We start from the raw sequence: 19,798 nt of genomic DNA on the forward strand, positions 1-19,798 counted from the left end.
CCTGCATGCTTCCTATGTGGTTGCCCTCATGGTACATCTCCCAAATCTCTTTCGGCTACCCTGCTCATCTTGCCCCGCAGGGACAGCACGCCATCTCGAGCTGAGAAGACTGGGAGGTACTGCCCACGTCTGCAGACCCGACATCGCAGCTTGATGCAGTGACTAGGAATGCCTACGTCCTGACCTGACATGACCAATCTGCAGCTCTGCGGGACTGCGCAGTGGCCCAGGGAACCAGCGGGTTCTATAACTTGCCCCAAATTAAGTTTTTCTGTCTGTCCATCCAGACAAAGGGGTATTACCTTCCCATTTCTGAAGCGGCGACTTGAAAACCCTGTAACTGAGCTTCTGTGACAGGAAGGTTGATTTTAGCCGCTTTGCACTCCCCAATGTCAAAACAAATCAGTTACAGGCATTTCAGCACATTTCCTGCAGGAACATTTTTTTTTTTTGGATGCTCTCTACAAAAGACTTGCATAATGGACCGACGCTGAGGCAGCGATCGAATATCGAGCGCTAACATAATTAGCATAGTTTCCCGTATCGAATCCCGGCCGCGAGCGATACTTACTAGCTCAGGCTTTCTTTCTGACGTGTTTGATGGCGCGTACAGTGCTGGGCATGCAAGTTGCCGAATATACTACGGCGCAACGATGACAACGCAAAAAAAGGACAAAACATGCACACACGGTAGGGTGTGGCAGTGTGCGCATGAACTGTCGTTATTTTGTGTTGTCGTCGTTACGCTGCAGCACAACCCACAGGCTGCCATTGTGATGCTAGTGGCTCTAAGACTAACTTAACTTGTGCCGCCTCACTCGCTGGCGTGGCATGAAGCAGGATGCGATTCGCAAAGCCCGCTCGTGCGTCGTTTTGCCAAAGCAAGAAGCCATGTGGCGGACCCCTTCCCGGGCGCTTCTAGCCGATAAATGCTAAGCTTCCTTGGACAATTGCGGCTTGCGACGTCATGGGATCTTACCCTGGGACTCCGAGTGGAAACCAATCTCTGCTTGTTGTCAGTCCATTTCAGTATATTGGAGGAACTGTTCCCTATACGAGCGCTGACTGCATGCCTAACCATGGGAATCTGGTACAGGTGTTGAGAGAATTCGGCTACCCCAGGCAATTGTAAATTGACAATGCATCCTGCTTCACTGCTGTACTCTTCGTGGACTCCTATGTGGCCTTGGCTTACGCGTTTCAGAACCACATACAGAGCCCAGGCCAATCCCACGGAAAGCGTGAGCCGCAACATCAAGCACATGCTCGCTGCATATCTGGAGAGTGGAGACGCACAGCGATTATTACCTTGCCTCCCCGAGTTTGGGTTGCTTTAAGGTCGACCGGAAACCGAGATATCACACACATCTGCCGGTCTCAACATTGGCAAGGAGCTGTCGATATCCGATAGAACTCATCCTAGTCCTTTCAACCCTTATGGTTTCAATTGACACCACAATACAAATATTCCACTCGATCCTCAGTAACGGAAGAACATGCTATTAATTTTAACACAATAGCTCCTGCGGGATCTTTGTTGCTATCGGCATCGCTGTTTACGCATTTCCATTCACTTCTGCGGTCTAAGGAAGAGGAAGCAGCTGCATGGTAGGCATGGGGTGAAGAAGACGAGGTATAGAAAATTTGTAGGCTTATATCTCACTAAACCATTGGTAGTTTGAGCTCAAATTTTAAATGTTTTGTGAAATGCCTATCCAAGCTCATGTCCACACGTAAATATTATCGAATGCTTAAGCGCTGCGCTTGAACTCATTTTTGACATGTGTGATTTTGACACCAGCAGGCCTCACGGGATGCAAGCGTTTGCCATTGTCTGAAGATAGATTGTTTTTGTAGAAGAGAATCTGGTAGTATTTTTAAGGATGCACTTTTACTGATGAGCTTATTGGACTGGTGACAATAATGTTAAACGCAGCAAATGGACGAAATCTTAAAATTACATTTCTGATGAACTGGAAAATGTAAATTTTCGGTATCGTACAAGGTGAATACTCGGATCGAACTTTTTAAATGACAGTACGGTTGTCGGCGAACAGCAATGGGACCAAAGTAATAGCGAGAGCAAATGTGCTCCTGACCTTGCCGTTTTATTCTCTTTTTCCTGATATCGTCCTCCATCTGTGCGTATCGACTGTGAGCTACAATGAGCGACGGAGTGATCACGCTGCAACTCGCGCACCGCCGCTCATGCAGCCCGTGTGTGACGCCCTCGACGCTCAGATCAATGCTGATTGTTTGGTTATGTTTTCTTAAGAAAGCGTATTTGGTGCGTTTATAAACATTTTGTTTTCTTCCTAGCCGAGAGATATGAACAACGCATAAGCCTATGGATGAGAGGGAATTTCTTGTCACCTGCAGAGAACAGCATTTTGTCAAGGTACAGACACGAGAGATTATCTTCGAGTACAGGCACAAACCAGACGCATTATGCTTCACGGAAGCTTAGAACTTAGATTCGCCGAGAGCGCCCGACGTACTACAAGCTTAAGCTAAATAGCTTCGAGAAAGATGTCAGTGTCCGCTTTAAAAAGTGAGCCAGCCAGGTTGTTCCTGTCTTCAACGTGAATTTGTTAAGAATAGCCTCTGCTTCCGAAACAAAAAGTGTATTTTGGAAAGCGTAAGCGTCCGTCGGTGCGTCTGGCGGCGTCCGGTGTCACGTGGAAGAGGGCGGGTAATTTAGAGCACCTGGATTTCATTAATGTGCCGTGAGAATCGCACAGCACACGGGCCTGTAATTTCTTGCTCCTGATTGTTTCTTTACGACGAGACCATGTCAACCAAAATAGTGAAATAAAGTATGAGACTCAGACTTAACATGGCATTTTTCCCCGTACAGTTTTGGATTGGAACCACTTAACCCAAAGCTGTCGCCATCATCGCTGGAATGGACTCCTTTTCAGAGCGTTGGCTCTAATACTTGCATTACTCAAAGTCGCGTTAGTGTGAAGCACAAGACCATTAAAAGGGGACTAGGGGGCGGTAGCCCTGCTGCAAGATCATGAACCACCTAATTGGCGTAGAATGTTTGGAATTCTTAGGGTTATGAAACAATTCACTGCGTTACGGAGCACGACATTACTAATCAAATCAAAGCGTAGGTGATATAGTGATTTGCATAGATGTCCTTCGGTTCCTCAGGCTTCTTAAATCTTGAAATATCCATTAGGGTCAAGCTACTTGACGTAGGAAATTCGAAGCGGTGTCAAACGATCTCTTCTTGCATTCTATTTTTTGGCATTAAAAATATATCCGAATGCAGCGAAAAATTTGTACCGGATATAGCGGAGATGGGTAGACGCCATATTCGTCGATATTGCTAACGCTCGAAACTCGTACGCTGCCTCAGCGTTTTCGTCATTTTTTTCGCTGCCACTGTATTGTTTGTGGAATGTAGTTTTGTAAACATGAATATTTTTCGCATTCATGGTCTGTTCTCCTGTAATTGCCAGACACTCTTGCGCGTGCTTTGGGTGCAATTTTTCCAGCCTATTTTTATGGTTCGTTGTAGCAAAGTTTTTCTTGTGAATTTTTTTCGTTTGCATTACGGTTCATCTTTAAATTTTGTTCCCCTTTCATTGTACTACCCTCTCCCCACTGTAATGCCATTTATTCCGTTGTGAGTAGCGTTTTAAATAAATTAATTAATAAATTATCAACCCCATCAAGATGCGACCGCCACGGCAGGGATCAAGCCACCCTCTTTTGGGTTAGCAGTCGAGCACTATAAATAAGCACTAAGCCATCGAGCTGGCTACGTTGTGTGTGAGTATGATGTGATGGATCCCTGAACATGCCACGTCATATGTGGCCATGACAAGCACGCCATGAAGTTCAACTTTCCCACTCGGAGGTGGCGTCACGCAGCCGGAAGCCCCCATTCAAAAGTGACATCAGCAAATGACAAGCACCGGAAAATGTCTCGGCGGGCTCCTTGTGCTGTCGCAGTCAAGGGCAACGAGTGTCTAAGCACCCGCTAACTGATAATTTCCAAACAACTGCCAGTGCCCTTCATCGCGCGCTCCTTCATCCGCATTCGCCAAATACTGAGCTCACGTAAGCCTTTTACGATATTATACGCATGATAGCCATTCCTTTCATTTGCTCAAGCATCTCGCTGGTGCTTTCTTCAGCCACCGTCGCCATCGTTTATGGTTTCCACGGGAATTTCTATGCTAAACCTGACGACACGAATCAAATCCTTGTCGCGTTTCAATGGAGGATGTAACTGCCTTAGTAACTCAAACTTTGGTGGGTACTCAAACAGGGCCGTGGACGCCGAAACACAAGACACCGTTTCTTCGGCGTCGAGTCCGCGTCTCGTATAGCTTCGTTGTCGCTCGCCGCCAGCAGAAGAGGGTGACCTGACGCTTGACGGAGGCGTACGGACTGGCGGCACCCGACGGAGCTGTGGAGAGACCGTAGATAGGCCTTCAGTGATCCCCTGACCCATGTATGGGCCTCCTATTCGGAGTGACTGTAACCTACCGCCGGTGCAAGCGGGACAATAACTCGGCAACAGACGAACTTCTGCATTCACAGAAACGACACTGTCGGGTGCAGCAGCGGCTTGGATTAATCGCGGCTACTTAGTGTCTTAATTTATATGAGGGCACCACCACCACCTCCCATAGCGATTTCGACCACTTGGCCAGTGAGACAGTTCGCTCCTTCGAAAGAGTTTGGACAGATTAAGAACATACATTGGGAAGAAGACTATTCGCACCGAGTAAGCTGGCCTTGGAGTTTGTGAAGTGTACCGGGAACGCGGTCGAGCGGAAGACCGCAGGCGGAAAGCGGCAGAGTATGCGCATGAGCACATACACGCCATAAGAGGCCTACTGATAGCCGAACCGGCAGTCAGTTCTGAAATGTAAAAATGGCCCTACCACACAGGACCTCTCGGCTAGTAATGCCAATCAGCTTTCGTTTTCCACTAAGCCGGGGTAGCTTGCAAATCGGAGATATTCGTATTGTGCGGGAGTGCATTTAGCGACTGCATTTTAAGTTTCCATTTTCCGCCAAGGCTTCGGGCATCAATGCCAATGTTACTAGAAGAGGTCTACCAAATGACGAAGAAGAAATGAACGGCGGCGCAACAAGAAGAACACAACAAGAGAGGGGACACCACATGCGCATGTGGTCTCCCCTCTCTTGTTGTGTTCTTCTTGTTGCGCCGCCGTTCATTTCATCATGCACCAACTCGCCCCTCAGGCCATTCTTCTCAACTGACGAAGGCTAGAGGACATTGTTAGGTGCCCTACTGAGGCTGAGATACATTAAAAAAATTAACGTGTATTTTTGTAATTATTGGTTCGTATATAGTGATGTGAAGCAGTACTATATGCGAAGATTCCTACCTACATAAAAACGCTAATCACTGCGGCTACCCACATGCGACTACCCGCATGGTTCTCTTTGCCTCTCCTTCCCTCTTGTTGATTCGCGTTGCCTCTCTTATTTTCACATTTCATTCGAACGTTCTCATTTCTTTTGTAGGGATACCTACGCTAAGCCGGATTTTCGCCTCTTCGCCACCGCCGCACTTCAAGCCGTGGCCGCACAGTGACATCACACCACGCCCGTCGATTTTGCACCAACTCGGCTCGAGACGGTCACCGCTTCTGCCGTTGGGCACTCGCCGCGCCCTCTGTGTGACGTCACACCACGGGCCTCGATTCTCCGGCTAGTAAACAATAAGCTTCCTATTAAACAAGAACAGCCCTCTTGCATATACACGAAAGATAGCTTGATTTTATACAACGAGATCACGGAAAATTTTAAGCTGAGTAGTAGGGTCTATCCGCCGCCCGACTGTTCCTTCAGAAACGAGGACGAAACTGTGTGGGGTAGATTGCAAGGGGGAAAACATCTAAGCCTCTTCTAGGTATACATAATGTCGAAAGAGGAGAAAGACCAATATTGCATAACGTGCGGAGAGAGGGGCACTCTCCACCACGTATTATGGGAGTGTGCTGGCAGCCCGGATGCCGAACAAAAAACAGAAGATAGAAGCCTGGGAGACCTTGCTGCGGAGCGAGGAACCCGCTCAACAGCAACGAGATATCCGCCTGGCTGCTGATGCCGTGAAACGACAATGCATCTTCACCAGACCTTGGTTTCCGAGTCTCCTGAGTAGGGCTCCCTTAGGGCTGCGTGCCGGGGGGTCCAAAAAGGGGTTTAATTTTGGTGGAAATAGAAGTTTTGATGATGGTGATCATCCTCCGGGAAGCCGGCTCGTCGCGGTCGCCGCGCGGCCACCGCTCCTGACGTTGGGCGCTCGCTGCGCCCTCTGCGTGACGTCACACCCCGCGCTCAGCAGCTGTGATAACCGCGAATATAGACGGGGAGAGCTCGCTTCACCGCAGCCATCGTTGAGTCCCCAGTATGGATGGTGAGAAGTCTGCCAGCCTGAAGGAGGCCAGGGATCGCGTTGGAAATGAAGAGGAGACAGCACGCTGAAGAGACTGAAGAGAAGAGGAGCGTGGTGAACGGTCGGCCGAACGCTGTGAAAGCGATGCCGCTAGACGGGCTCGCTTAGCCTCTAATGACGAATCTCAGCGCCGAGCTGTGGTGACGAATGCTATCGCTACTGCCTAGGTTTAACCAGAGCTAAACCACAGCCAATCGTTTTAGTTGTTTTTCATTACTCAAATGAATTAATCACCACAATTACCTTAGTCTGTAGTTACATGAAACTTATCATTAAATATTCATTTATTGATGACTGATTATCGATCGACCGAACGATCAATTATCGAATTATTGGTTGTATATCACTTACAATGTTCGATTTTAATTCATAATTTTCCTAACTTCTAATTTTATTACATTAATTAATCTCATTTACTCTGATTATACCCTCTTTTCATCTCAAACATTTCTCGGCTTTCAAATTTGCCGCCACGGTTGCTTTCCCACCCACTTATATAGCCGTCTAGGCTATTAAACCGTGTAATGAGTTTTAATTAAGTAATTCATCCAAGCAACCAATCTTTTCGTTTTGTTAATTATCACTCATCAAACACGTTTCAATCCGTTTCAATCTTTATTTTCAGTGACTATTCTTCCATTATTTTGCCGTACACGTATGTTTTCCGTTCCACTCATTATATCGTTGTCAGCGCTATTTCGACATTTTTTTATATTACTGGCTTGTATAAATATTTATGCATCCAATTGCCATTATTTTTTTGCTCATCATACTCGCTTCGTCCTCTATCAATCACAACTGCTTGTTTCATGCTACCGCTTCTAATAACGTCACAATCACTGAGGACACGTTTTGGTGCCGCGCTTTGGCGACACGACCCCGGCGACATAGCCAAGATATGCTTTCACATTAATAATGACACAAGGCTCAAGGTTATTAGTTTGGGAGAGTAGCGCGTGCGCCCGGCGCGGATTGCCACCGCCGCGCGGTACCCAGCCCTCAAGCAAGAGACGCGTTGATGGCGCAAGATTGCGCCCTTTGTCTGCGATGTGTAGAGTTAGTGTATATGCTACCAAAGGTAGGAGAGGTGCGCGTCTGTTTTCAAAACGCCGCTCGCGCCTCCATTGAGAGAACGCCATCACGTGGTGTCCAAGCAACCGTGTGCTGCGGACAAAGCGACGCTCGGGACAAATTTGTAGTACCCGACATCGCTGCGGCAGCGAACTGCATTGACAGCCGGCCAATTTCGAAGCGCATCCATCATCCAATTATTGTTTACGTCTGGTACTGTTCATGCGCGTAGCTTTCGCGTTGTGTTTTTTTTTTTTGCTAAAAGTTGCATTGAGGTTTCTTTAGCGAAAAGAGGCTGGACTTGCGGCTCTGCTCTTTATTGCGTACGCTGCTTAAAGGCTAAAATCGTTTGTGTTGTCCAAGTCTCATCTCTGTCCGTTTTTTTTGCGCTTGTACGTGTCTGCTAAAATAGGGCTCTGCGTATTGTATTTATTCCTGTTGGCATAAAACCTGAATGCCAAAATATTTTTAAGCGAGTGAAAACATGTTTAGGCAACTCATTGTTTACTACAGATACGAACATTTATGCAGTTTCGAGTAAACTGCATTCTGGATTTTGTACTGTTCTTTAGTTCCGGCTAATAACTTTTTTGCAGGAGTTTCGGAATCAATAACGGGAATTATGAACAGGTTTTTTAACGCAGGTGCGGCAATTAAATGTCGCTGCGAAGATGAATCAAGGCTGCATTTGTACGGCGTATTTAGAATACTGAGTCTGCCCTTAAGTTGTCATGTAAACAGTTCGGGAAAGGCGACTGTAGGAATTGGCTGCTGCCGCAGCTCACGGAACGCGCTAGAAAGAGCAGCGCTTTTTGTCGACTATATTTTTTGACGGGGTTACGCAGTCAAGGGAAAACGTTTTTACAATCCTCAGAAAAGCGCCCACGATCGATCGGTGATGTGCTAGGCATGTCGCCTGCAGAAACCGAGTGCGGCTTTGCCGCATGACCTCAGTTGCTTGACAGGCAATATGGCGGACCTATGCGCAACTCTGCTACCTTTGGTAGCATATATAGTAGCATATACAGTAACCCTAGCGAGATGGCCGAAAAGCCGATATCTCGGGACTAATGAGCGCGAGACGAAGTGACTGCGCGTATATACATTTCGGCAAACACTGCCGAAACACCCACAAAAATTCCATAGTCATAGCTTTTACGAACTACGTGAATATCACAAAATGCATTACGTAGTCACCGGACGCTCCCCTCATAATCTGTGCCACCTTTAACGTCGACGCTAAGAAATCCCAGTGGTTCCGTTTTCACTGGCGAACTACTCGGTGCAGCAACTGCTAACAACCCACTTCAAACCAGTACCAGAGCTGCAATCTGAGCGAGAGAGAGAGAGAGAGAAACATTTTATTTTCTTTAAACTTAAAGTGGCAGACAAGGCAAAAGGCATGGAGCCTGACAAGGCCTCGTCTCCCGTCTGAAATTAGCAGTGGGCAGCTTGAATACATATACAGGTTTTCCTCCTGTTGAAACGATATACATAATGACAGAAGAATATAAAATACATATAAACACAGAATGATGGCTATAGATTAAACAAACTTCCGCGGTGAAGCAACACAAAAAACATAGGTTTCGCGACAACACATTTTAGTGAAGACACGAATTAGCGTTTGTGATGGATGACACTGAAAGAAAACCGGGGAAAATTTACAAAAACCAAAGGTTTGCATATGCCTTACGGGTACCTATATGTATAAATTATCTTCAGTGATCTGTAAAAATTCTTTATAAGTTGATTTGAATGACTTATATGCTAGCGTAAAATCAATGTAGCGTCCATGGCGGTTAAGTATCTTTATTACTTGATAATCAATATCCTGTTCACCATAATTAGTTCTAATTCTTTTAGTTGTATGTGTATGAGTTCGGAAGCTGTAGTGTGGCGACTTACCTGAAAGTGTAGTGTAAAGCTTTTCTTTGTGGATTAATTGCATCAGTTTAAAGTAATATACTTTATTGGCCGGTAACAGGTCGTGTCTTAAGAATAGTGGCTGGGTTGGTAAGTCACTTATTCTGCCTTTATAATTTTCAAAGAGACGTAGAACGCGTTTTTGCAGCACAAGCAACCTATCATAATTTCCTTTCGTCGTAGTGCCCCACACTAATATTGCATAGAGTAGACGTGAGTAAAATGAAGTGTAGTATAGAGTTTTTTTCAGCCAAAGAGGGATAAGTGGAGCTATACGACTCATACAGCCCACAGCGCGAGAGAGATCTGTTAATAGGTGATTAATATGTGGGGTCCAAAATAAATCCTCACTAAACCAGAAACCTAAAAATTTCGGTGTTGGTACCTGATCAATGCGTTGTAGGCTGAAGTTAAGAGTAATGCTTTCTTTAGTAGGTTTGTTAACGTGCTTGAAAAGTATAAACTTCGTTTTGTGCGTATTCAGTTGTCGGCAGTTGTCCTGTAGCCAAGTAGACAGCTGAGAGAGATAAAGATTAGCCGCTTTTTCTACATCGTTTGTACATTTACCTGTGACAAATAAACTACTGTCATCAGCAAAGAGAGTTATGTCAGGCGTATACTTAACTTCCGTAATATCATTTATATACAACAAGAAAAGTGTGGGACCTAATATGGAACCTTGGGGTACCCCTAGTTTTATTTCTAGGTTTTGAGAGCGCTCTCCTTTCAAGTTTATAGACTGGTATCTTAATGATAAATAGCTTTTAATGAGGTCTGAAGCAACGCCTCTAATTCCACATACATGAAGCTTGTAGAGCAATATTTCATGGTTAACAGAATCAAAGGCCTTTCGTAGATCAAGAAAAATTCCAAGCGTATATAGTTTTGCTTCAAAATTTTTTATAATTAATGTTTTTACTTTGAGCAAGGTCTTTTCGGGTGTCTTGTTTCTTTGAAACCCGAATTGAGATGGTGAGATTATACTGTACTTTAGCATGAACATGGTCAAGCGATTATTTATAGCCTTTTCATATACCTTCGAAAAAACCGGTAAGACTGAAATTGGTCTATAATTACCAAAATCATTTCGCGTACCTCCCTTGTGTACAGGTATCACTTTAACTATTTTAAGCAGGTCGGGAAAAGTTCCAGTCAACAGAGATATGTTAATTAGATGTGATAATAGATGACTTATTTCAGGAGCTAGATACTTAACAGTTGAGGCATGGAAACCACAGGCCGCGTTTGGCTTTAATTGCTTTATCAGTTTGTCGATTTCCGACGGTGTAACGGCACTTAGCACTATACAGTTTGTTTGTGATCCTGCCTGGGTTCTGGGTTCGGCTGGGGATTGAAGGTACATTGCTGTACACTGTAAAAAATAAAACACCTGTAAAGGAGTTTCCAGGTGTCTATAACTCGCACCCTTGCACCCGGCCCAGAAAGGAGTTTTGTGACTTGAATACATCTTTAAGGTGGGGTGTTTCAGGAAAGAACCAGCCCAAAAATGATAAAATTTGACCCAAAGGTGCTGAGGTGTATCACACACTTTACCACCGAGCCACAGGCGTTTAACGCTTCTTACACCCCTACACCCTTCAGGAAAAAAGCATGCAATGGGTTCATAATTTGTCCCCACTTTTATTACTTTTCTTAAGCGTCCTTTAAATTTACCATTATAATGCCTAAGTAATGCAATATACCTGTATTACTGGAGCTCTTCATAGCAGTAAACAGGCGGTGTGCACCTAAGAAAAACGTTTATTGACAAACAAATCACAAAACTGCAGAAATGTGGAAAATTTTTATTAGAACAAAACACATCCATAAAACAAGGCACAAGAAGCTTCTCCAATGAATTCCTTACTGCCATCCAAAGAACTAAAAATTTTAAGGTACAACAGCACCATACCTGCTTTTATTGGGCTTATGGTGCTGCAAGAATAAGGTTCCATAGCACTTACTCTACCTCCCAAATTTTTCAGAGCAAACAGAATGAAAAATTCATGCTTGTGCAGCCTTATATACCAGCCTGAAGAAGGCTTGAACTGTGACGCTAACTCCCAGGAATAAGCAAAAAGCAAACTTAGGGCAACTTATGCTGAACACCCATATTCCCGACATTATGGCGCAGTTGTGGAGTGAGCCGCAGTGGTAAGCCTGCTGAGTAGCCATCCTCCCTCGTCGAACAGGTTCTCAGCCACCTCAGGATTGTCTTCGGTGAACAGCATTCATGGTGCGAGTCTGCATTTTAGACAAAAACAGTAAAATATTTCATACCAGTTTACACTGTTCAATGTTGCTGATAAATTCCAACATATTGCTCATTAACAGTGTGTTTTATTATGCATGCTAACGCTAACAGAAAGAAGAAAATCTGCCCATGCGGCGAGCAAGCACCAGCTGTTATTTTTTGAAACATTCCAAAGAGGCCACTGTGGTTTAGAAAAAATAGCTCTAAACGGCATTATACAAACAATGTTTTAGCTAAAAAGCTAGATGTTATGAAATGGAACGAAGGTGGTCAGGTCATGCAATTAATTCTGCACGAACTGCTACAAGCTAGTGCAAACCACTGGCCTGTATGGAGGGTAAACCGACTATAAAAGGCACAAAACACCATGACAACAAAGACGAAAATAGCGCACTTGAAAATGCTTTACAATAAACCGAACAACAAGTAATGTGCAAAATTCACTGTAACAACAGAAAGCACAGTATCTGATCAAAGTCAGCAACACAACCCCTTCCATGAGAGTGGTCAGCTGCAACTAATGCAAAGCATGCATTCATTATTATATCAAGCAAGTGACATCTTGAAAGGCAGGCAACAGTGCTAAGTTAACATATCTCCCATGTCTGCAGCCAGTAAACTCAAAAATCCATCAAGAAAGATTTGCACAAGGCCACTAAACTACAAGAAAAGGAGCTGGGCCAGTTGGTGCATGAATCTTTGCAAAACCACGCAGGATAACAGGACACAGACAAGACAGGTGCAGTGATAACTGAGGAATTTATTGTTTAGTTTGCAATGAATACAGAAAGCATCATCCAAATTACAAAGAAGGAAAGTCATGGAATCGTCATTTTGTCAAATCTGTCGTGATTATTTATCCAGGTAGTCAATTTCTTTTTTGGTTAGAGTTAGTGATGATGTGCTTAAACAGGTTGAACAATTCTTATGTACCATACACATCTCTTACATTTCCTCAGAATTTTACATTGTCGAAAGTGTGATACACACTCACAGTCCGATATGTGTCTTGGTAGCTTGCTACGATATCCTTTCTCAGTATTGCCGACATGTTGCATTACATAAATGTTAACATGCTGACCTTATTTCCCAACACAGGACGCTCCGCGTGGCGGATAGATCTTGTAAACTAAGCCACTGTCGCATGTCGTGAATTTGTTTCTGTGCTTCGTCTTATGCTGGGCTGTTATTGAAGCACCTTTGCTAGGAGCATTGCATACTACATTCAGCTACTTTCTGTGAAAAAGCAAATGAAGCCACTGCAAAGAACTTCCACAAGCTGCAAAAGAAGGTCAAGCCAACAACTTGACCAAAGTAGGGCTGGTTGTGAAGAAGAGTGAGGGCCTATGCCTGAATGCCTTCTTTATGGCAAAAACACGGAACGATAACTGGCCTTTCAGAGTAATTGTCTCTGAACAAGGATCGTGGCAGCAACCCTTAGGGCAGTATCTGCAAGAATTGCTCTCCTAGCTCACCATGGAAGACCTTTTCCTGGTAAAGAAGCCAGAAGTGTCCGCATTCCTCTTGAACAGCCGTCCAGAAGGAGTGTCTTCTCATTGTCATCAAGGACTAACATTACACGCTGCCACATTCCACCTTGTTTGAGACGGTAAGAGAAGGCATTGATTCAATGGGAGCAGCATGATTCCAGAACCAATGCAGAATTAATGCTGATAGATTCCTCGAGTTGCTAACCATCTGTTATTTTAGTTTAATTATCTGCACATAGAGTGGCAAGGATTATGCACCAGTTCCTGCGTTGCACTAATTCTCATTGTCCTGCTAGCCTGTCAAGATAGCGAACTATTAAAAAGCTTTGCTTATCACCAATTTGATAATGACCTCCCAATTTTTGGACGACTTCCTAGTAATCCACAAGCTTCATAAACAAGGGCAACACAACGGCATTGTTCACATATTCAAGACCTTCTCCGAAGTCCTTGCTGGAGGTACAGCTTCTCGATTTATGGCTGTACATCAGAGGCCCATATGTACTGGTGTTATGTCCCGCAGTCGAAAAAAAGACTGTTGCTACTGGCACACTAAAAAATGTCTCAAACGGATTGTGTATTGACTGTCAGTAGGAAAGCGTTGAGGCCCAACTGACATAGTTACCTGAAGCTGGTTTCCCGGATGACCTCGTCTGCAGCCTTGGCTTGAAGATAATGAAAAAAATTTGCTGATCCACCCCAACGAGGCTTCAGAAAGAACGGAAGTTAGCTGTGACGGCATATGTGCATGGTATCAGCCACGCGCAAGAGAAAGTGGTAAGGCGAGCTGGTGTGAACTTAGTAAACATGGTGCCTAAGTCACTGTCGCATGCTATGGATTTGACAGCCTTCTTTTATACCAGGCTGTCTTTGAAGCACCCTAGCTGGGCGTGTTGCATACTAAGTTCACACCAGCCTGCCTGACCACTTTCTTTAGTGCGTGGCTGATACCATGCACCTATGACCTTAATCACCGTGTTGCCCACTACCCTCCCGGCTTCCACGTACTCCCCTGGCTCCCTGCGCACCATGTGGGCCTGGGTGAGAAGCTGCTGCCTCGTTACGTGGGTCCTTACCGCGTCTTCTCTTCAGGCAACTGAGCAATGTGACCTATGAAATCACGTCCCTGCACTCCCGCACTGTTCCCCCGGCCCACTCCACAAAGCTCGTGCACGTCACCTGTCTTAAGCCCTACCATTCACACCACCTTAGGGCGCCCAGGGGCTGTGCTTCCTTCCGCGAGGCGGAGGGGGTAGTGCTACAGTGCAAGTTGCAAGGCGAAGAGGACGTTGTTTAGACACTGGGCAGTTGATGACAACAGGCACGCTGCAGCTAGCGCTCGGAGTGACTTGGTTTGGGGTGCCTTCTGAGTGCAACCCGTCGCGCCTGCTGCTGAGCTAAACCCCATAGTAATATGCTATGACAGCTACGTTCCGTTCTTTCTGAAGCCTTTTACAGGTAGACAGGCAAATTTCTTTATCCTGAAGCCAAGGCTGCAGATGAGGTCATCTGGGAAATCAGCTTCAGGTAGCCATGTCAGGTGGGCCTCAAGGAATTCTTGCTGACGGTCAATACACGAGCTATTTAGGATATTTTTCAGTGCGCCAGTAGCAACAGCCTTTTTTTCGACCTTGGGAAGTAACGCAAGCACATATGGGTCTCTACAAAGTACAGCCATAGATCGGGAAGCTGTACCTCCAGTGGCATTTCTTTGGTCAGCTCAAAGTTAGCAAGAACTTTGGAGAAGGTCTTGAAGATGTCAACAATGACTTTGTGTTACCCTTGGTAATGAAGCTTGTGGGTTACTAAGAAGTCGTCCACAAATCGGAAGGTCATTATCAAACTGGCGCCATGCACAGCTTTTTAATAGTTGGCTATCTTAACAGGCTAGCTGCACAATGAGAATTAGTGCAACGCTGGAACTGGTTCAGACTCCCTGCCACTGTATGCACACATCATTAAACTTTACATAGGTAGAACGGAAGTAGATGGCTAGCAACTCGAGGAATCTATCCGCATTAATTCTGCACAGGTTCTGGAATTGTACTGCTCCCACTGAATTAATGCCTTCTCTTATCGTCTCAAACAAGGCAGCATTTAGCAGCGTGCAGTCTAAGTCCTTGATCAGAATGAGATGACAACTCTTCTGTACAGCTGTTCGAGAGGAATGCGGACACTTCTGGCTTCTTCACCAGGAAGAGGTCTCCCACGGTGAACAAGGAGAGCAATTCTTGCAGATACTGCCCTAAGGGTTGCTGCCTTGATCCTTGTTCAGCGACAATTACTCTGAAAGGCCAGTTATTGTTCCGTGTTTTTGCAATAGCGAAGGCATTCAGGCATAGGCCATCACTTTTCGTCATAGCCAGCACTAATTTGGACAGGTTGTTGGCTTGACACAAGTTTTTAGGTTTCGTTCTTCACTGTTTGGCGCTTAACCTTCTTTTGCAGCTTGCGGAAGTTCTTTGTGATGGATTCATTTACTTTTTTTGCAGAAAGTAGCTGAACGTAGTATGCAACGCGCCAACACAAGATGAAGCACCGAAACAAATTCACAACATGCGACTGTGGCTTCGCTTACGAGATCCCTCTCTCATGCGGAGCGTCGTATGTTGGGAAATAAGGTCAGCGTGTCAACATTTGTCTAATAGAACAAGTCGGCAATACTGAGACAGGATACAGTAGCAAACTAGCAAGACATGTGTCGAACTGTGAGTGCACCCCCCACTTTCGATGATGTAAAATTCTTAGGAAATATAATTAACAGCTCATGCCGAGATATAAGAGACGTGCATGACACATAAGAATTGTTCAACCTATGGAAGCACATCATCACTAACGCCAACGAAAAAAGAAATTGACTATCTGGATAAATAAGCCCAACAGATTTGACCAAATGATGATTCCATGACTTTCCTTCTTTTGTATTTTGGATCATATTTCCTGTATATATAGTGAGCAAAGCGATAAATTCCTCAATTGTTAGTCAGCGCAGTACCTGTGTGTTCCTGTCAGTGCCCTGTTACCCTGCACGCTGCTTTGTCTAGACTAATATACTATCACACATTAAGAGATGAAGTCTACATCTGGAAAAAGACCACAATGGGTTCCAAGCTGTTTCCTTTCTGGTTCGCGTTTCCTTTCTTAGAGGCATACATGCACCATGTAGTGAACAAAAGTACAAAGTAGATAAATAGAATTGATCATCTTGCAAATATCACTACTGTAAAATGGTGTTAACAAATGGCCACATTCATCCTTAGGACAGATCGGCATTTCATCTGTCATTACATATGAAACATGAAACTACGAAGCAGCCAGGTGAATGAATACATTTTTCCCAGAAATTTACCAAAGGTACACACAGTGATACCATTCCAGTGGATCAGTTGAGTATGCTGCTCAGGAGCAGCAGTATTCATATGGGGTGAATGCTAGCAGCAAAAAATATTGGCAATGCAATACAAGTTTGCATACAAGATGCGAAATAAACGGCATGATATGGAACCATTCCAATTATGCAAGCAGAAAAAATTGCATTCAACCTACACTGCAATATTAATTGAGCTACAAAAATATTATAAAGGCTTCTTCAAATCAGCGCACAGTTGGCATTTATATGCCATTGGGTCATTCCATGCCAACTGTTCCAGGCTTAGCACTGAATCTTCTATTTCTTTAAAAAAATTCATGGCTTATTGCATTACCTAGGCAAACATTATCCCAGCTTGTTTTAGGCGGAGTAATTTTTTCCCGTCGTGGCCGCCATTTCATGTTTGAAAGTGATAGCCAAACCTAACCTTGCAAAAAAATTTGTAAAAAGAAACGTTCTTACGCAGGACTATGAAGTTTCTGTTATATAAATTAAAGGTATTCCATATCCAATGCAGTAAATTGAACTTATTTTGTTTTAAATAAAACATGTAATAAGTACAAAATATAAAAATTTGAAATCTTTTATCAAATTTCATGTTCTCACAGTAGTTATTCTATTTTCTTAGCTGTCGAGAAGGCAAAGGTGATAAAAATGTTTCAGAGAGCAAAACATGTAAGGCAAGACAGCGAAAGGATTCTAAAGTCGAGAGAATTTGCTTTTTGTGACATATTCAGTAGTCTACTACATAATGAGGTGATCTTAATTAAATTATGAAAGATAGAAATTTAAACAGTACCATTTAATGGCATTTATTCTTAGTTTATTTGGGGCTCTTTTTTTGTTTTAAGCGAGAAAACAATCTTACAAGTTGAGTCCCTGCATTCAACATCGACACTGCTCAGTGCTTCCTTTTCACTCCAGCACACTTTGCCACCAGCTGTAAATTACACAAAACCAGCACTCCGCTGCACGAATACAGTGGTGTGCTGGTCTTCGATGCCAGCAGCTTCGGCAATAATGAAATCTGCTGAAGGATAGATTTACAAAAAGTAAAAATGAAGGGGCCACATGGCAGAACGGCTCTCGTTCCTCGACACAGGGAAGCACTGTTTGTGGTATGACCAATCAGAGTCAAAACCTCTACTACCAGGAAAATTAAACTTTTCAGTGGAATGGACTTTTTCACCTGATCACATGGGAAGAGCGCTTGTGACGGCATTGGTGGAAGTGTGAGGCCCCCTGCAGCAACAGAAAGCATTCAGAGGCCATAGAAAGGTTAAATACTGATCCTCTATAAGCTGTTTAGATGGGCGGAGAAAACCATTAAGAGTGTCGTAGCTATCTGGGTGCTCCAACAAATGATTCAAGAAAACAAAGGTGAACTCACTAGGCGGTTTACAAGAGTGCTACCATTAAAATAAGCATTTTTCACCACATCAAGCCTTTTTTATCTCTCTCAATGGTGCACGCTGGACATAAGTCATGCTCGAGTTCAAACTGACAAAATGTGAGCGAACATGGCAGCAGACACGTCAAAACCAAAATTTGAGGAGCATCCACATGGAGTACCGTGCAGCAAAGCTTTGTGTCTCCTTGACGCCGGCTCTAGCGTGCACCGCAGTGTCGAGCAAGCAGCCAGCAATGCTGGGGTTGAAGGTAGAGACTCAAATTGCGAAATTATTTTCACGCCTAAAACGAAAATTGCTCCAATTAAAATTTTAGAAATGTCACAGCCATTAGAAAATAAATGAGGCCAACCTCACTGAGCCACTGGCGGCTGAATATGCCTCAAAAATATTTTTTTTCAGCTGACTGACATGCCTTGCATTTTTTTCATCTCTGAAACACTTTTATCACATTCTTTGCCTTTTGGATAACCCAGCAAAATAGTTGAAGTGACTGTTATGAGAACATAAATTGAATAAAAAATATCAATTTCCAATATTTTTGTACCTTCTTTCATGTTTTATGCATGAGTCCAATTTATTGGATATAGAAGCACGTCCTTTATTTATATGAAAAAGTTTCAGTCATGCATAAAGTGTTTATTTTTAACAAGTTTTTTGTAAGACTTAGCTTTGCTATTGCTTGTAAACATAAGACTGTGGCCACAACACGAAACTTCTTTTTTTCTGCCAAGAACATGCTTTAAAAATCTTTGTCATGGTAATAAAATAAGCTATGATTTTTTTGTTTCTGTAGGAAATCAAGTGCAGTCGAGTAGAAAAGTCTGGATAACGTGGCGTGGAATCACCTTATTCTGTATTGCACAGCAACACAATACACAGCCTACTTATCACCAGGCATATAGCAGCTTCCATATAGGTCAATAAATTGGCTGGGCTGTAAGAGGCTTCTGTAACACTAGAAAAATTACAATTACAAGTTACAAAGAGGACACCAATCTGAATCTTTACATTGTGCAGATGTATAACCGTGACACTGAGAACTCCCACTCCCCTACGCACTTGGATGGTGGTATTGTTCCTGCCAGTCTACCAAATATAGTCCCCGCAATATAATGAGTCTAGCATTTTGCCCTCTGTAGACGTGAGCAGGAAAGAAGACTTAATGCAGGTAATAACAAACATAAGCATCCTAAGAGTTTGGTAAGCTTGCAAAATTTAAGCTTGTTCGGTTCCAAAAATATGCAATAGCAACCTGAATGGTCATTCATTCAAACCATGCTTATGCAATGGGTAAAATGGCTCCACAATGTAAAAGGTTACTTTCTTGAGCTAGTCGGTACATGTTTGTCAGCACGAAGGGCACAGCATGACTATAATGGTATGAAAGAACAAGATAGACTAGGCGCTGACTCAAGACTGACGATCGTAATTGCTGCCACACAATAAACAGGTGAAAAAAGAGCATAAACAACATTTTTTTTCGCGACAGTTTGCCAGCTTGCAAAACATGTGGCACTGCATTAAAGATTGACTGCGAAAGGCAAAAATGCTGGCGAATAAAAACAAAAAAAAATGTTTAAAAATGTAGAAGAAACTGTTACCCTGCCGTCTAAGCTGCTGAGGTAGCCTATACTCCGTCTCACAAGATGTTTGCAGCACTACGAAAGGTAGAGCTCTCTCGTCCAATCAGGATGGCGCGCACTAAATTAGTGTGTTCCTACGCGCCTGTGGCTCAATCCACCTGATGTCCAGGTGGCTTCTTTCTACCTCTAGCAGGTGGCACTTGATGTCTTTTTATTCTATTTTGGTTTGTTTTTGGACAGG

Source organism: Amblyomma mixtum, chromosome 2 (genome assembly GCF_055824585.1).
Source record: "Amblyomma mixtum isolate Tamu chromosome 2, ASM5582458v1, whole genome shotgun sequence".
In the NCBI taxonomy this organism is placed as follows: domain Eukaryota; kingdom Metazoa; phylum Arthropoda; class Arachnida; order Ixodida; family Ixodidae; genus Amblyomma; species Amblyomma mixtum.